The sequence below is a fragment of the Seriola dumerili genome, unplaced genomic scaffold, assembly GCF_002260705.1.
Source record: "Seriola dumerili isolate Sdu_G_001 unplaced genomic scaffold, Sdu_1.0 BDQW01000850.1, whole genome shotgun sequence".
Taxonomy (NCBI): Eukaryota; Metazoa; Chordata; class Actinopteri; order Carangiformes; family Carangidae; genus Seriola; species Seriola dumerili.
The window spans coordinates 111277-114596 of record NW_019175105.1 but is presented as its reverse complement, the minus strand read 5'-3'; positions in this window follow the sequence as shown (position 1 = coordinate 114596).

Genomic DNA, 3320 nt, shown 5'->3' with positions numbered 1-3320 from the left:
CCCTTTAGATCCTGTAAGAGCACTGGTTACACGTATGTAGTCTGAGCGCTGAGGACGAGCTCAGACGAGCGCCGTTTGTTCAGGGCGTCTGCAGCTCCTTCAGAAATATTAAACCTTTTAAATCCACTTTTAAATATCAGGCCTTAAAGCCATTACACAGGGTACCAACACATCCTGGAGTACACCTGTGCATCACTGCAACAAGGCGAGTTAGAGTTAAAGGAGTTTGTCTCTAAACATCCTGGAAATTCTGTTTCTGATATCTGATCAATCTGATCAATAAGTATCAATATGGATCCTCTGTTCTCTCTGTTAATACAAACTGAACACTCCCTCCATGTTTGTCTATGTTTAAAACAGTGATGTTGCCAATCATGAACTCTGCTTGTTTCTACTCAAACATCAAACATGTTTCACTCCAACTCTTTCCTGGAGGGCTTTTAATGTGAAACATCTGCAGGAAGTATTAAAACGAGTAGAAGAGTTAACAGGAGAATAGAACATCATTAATGTGAATCAATATATTATCATTAAACTGAATTCACCATGTGACACATTATAACACAAAATATTATAAAGATGCACCTCCTCCTTTAATCTTCGTCACTGAATCACTTGATTTCTGAAGTTTACCTGTGAACCTGATGGACCTGCTGACCTCTGATGACCTGAATGACACTCACCTGTTCATTCAGGCTGATCTGTCAGTGGCAGGTCCAGACTCACTTTATATAAAGAGTTCAAGTTAAGTTCCTGTTCATGTGTAAATGAGCTTCACCTGTAAAAAGCACCTGGTTATTATTTACACCATGTTTTATCATAAGCAGACAGACAGAGCTCACCTGACAGGTGTGTCACTGAAACACACTGAGCTGATTTCTCCTCACTGAGACGTCGTTCCTTTAAACATCACCGAGTTTGGAGAATAAACAAACACTTCACTTCATTAAATAACAACTTATTATTATTAACAACATATAAAATAAAAGAAGAAACATTTAACAGACATTTAAATCCACAGTTTCAACTTCAACGACTTTCTTTAACCTTTTAAATGTCAGTTTTAATTGAACTTTTATCAACAACTGAGCTCAGTGATGAAGAGGAGGAAGAGTTATAACTCCTGTGTGGCTGTAGACTGTCAAAATAAAATACTGACTCAGACTTCATTAAGATTAAAATACGTCTCTGTTTCTTTAAACTTTCAAAGCCATAAAGTATCATCAGTCAAAGGTGAAAACTCACCTGAGAGTCAGGAACTTTACTTTGACATGTAGCTTTTCATCAAACACGTCATGTTCATCACGCTCGGATCGACCAGCAGGGGGCGACGTTCACACCTGACAACCTGCAACACCTGCAGGAGGATTTTAGCAGCAGCGCCACCTGCAGGAAATGAGTGACAGCTGCAGCTGTTAGCTACAGTAACACATTAATCACGTTAACTTCAGATAGTAACAACTGTCAGAAAACATTTTGTAAACGAAGCTTCAGTTCATAAAAACACAAAAACACAAACATCTGCAGTGTCTCATCATCACCTGCAGGTGGAGCTGCTGCTTCCTGTTCCTGCAGGAGGCAGAGGAGAGACCTGCTGCATCTGCTGCTCTGTGATTGGTTGATTCTGACTGTACCTGCTCTCAGGTGATCTCATGTTCAGAAGTGTCAACTCTCTACAATCTTTAGTCTGCCTAAAATGTTTTGTTGGTTTCTGTGCTGTCACTCAGTGTTTTGTTTTATTTTGACAGTCTTATTCTAATGGTCTGTGTTTGAAGTTCTGTTTTATTCTGACGCTCTGTGTTTTATTTTGAAGGTCTGTTTTATGCTGACGCTCTGTGTTTTATTTTGAGAGTTTGTTGTTTTATTGTGATGCTCTGTGTTTTAGTCTGACACAGTTTTATTCTGACAGTCTGTTTTCTCTCCTTCCTGTCGTGGTCTCAGGTGAATCTCCTGGTTTCAGTTTGATTCAGCAGCAGATTTTCAAACAGATAAAATATATTTATAAAACATCAAATATTAAAATTAACCTCAATAAGAAAACTATCAATAAATACCAGACATAATCCCCTGAGATCAATACGTTTATTGATCAGTTCATCATGTTCCTTCAGTTTGGACCAGATTTAATTTAGAAAACACACACACACACACACACTTACACACACACTTACACACACACACACACACACACACAAACAGACACACACACACTTACACACACACTTACACACACACACACACACACACACACACAAACAGACACACACACACTTACACACACACTCACACACACACACACACACACACACACACACACACACACACACACACACACACACACACACAAACAGACACACACACACTTACACACACACACACACACACACACACACACACACACACACACACAGCACACTACACGCGGCTGCACAGCACACACTCTTAAGTTGACTTGGATGAATTCTGTTCAATGTTTCACTTTGGTGCAGTAAGAAGCTTCAGGTTTTAAAGTGAAGATTCACTCGTGTTAACGAGCGGGCTCCACAGCGTTTTAAAAAGATGTTTTGCATGGAGATTAATGACTTTTTCAGAGAGAAAAACTTTGACATTAAGAAGAGGTCTATATTTATTGATTGATTTATTTATTTATCAGACTGGGAACCTAACCTGTGAACTATAAAAGTTTTCTCTGTCAAAATAACTGGAAACTTAAAGCACTCTAATATAGTAATATTCAAATATATGTATAATATTAAATATGAATGAAATACGATTCTCTGACAACAAGAAGAATACAAACTGGAGCTGCTGGTTAATCAATGTGTCTGTTTAATGAGCTCGTCAGTGGAGGCTGAGATGATCAGACTGATGAATGATCTAACAATGAATTAGTGTTCACAGACACTGTGAAGTCGTCCCTCTCCAGCTTCTTCTTCAGTATTTTACTTTCCTGTCACCTCTGATGTTTCTCATGTGAAACAGACTGTAACAAAAAATGATAATCAATATCAGCATGATGTAAACTGATGATATTTTAGATATTAAAACAGCTATGACAGAACCTGAATAACTACTCCTTCGATCAGTGTGTCGCACGCTGAAGGTTTCACACCAGGTCAGCAGTCCCCTCCTCAGATCATGGTCCCAGAGTCCTGAAATGAGACCCTGACAAGGTTCAGCGTCATGGGTCCATGGGTTTTTAGTCTGCGTATCCAGGTGTCGCTCACCGTGTCTCTGCCTCAACTGTTGTGGCCTCCCTGCTGACTGGGCTCCAGGTTCCCTGCAGTGTCTGAGCAGTGACCTCTGGTGGCAGCAAGGAG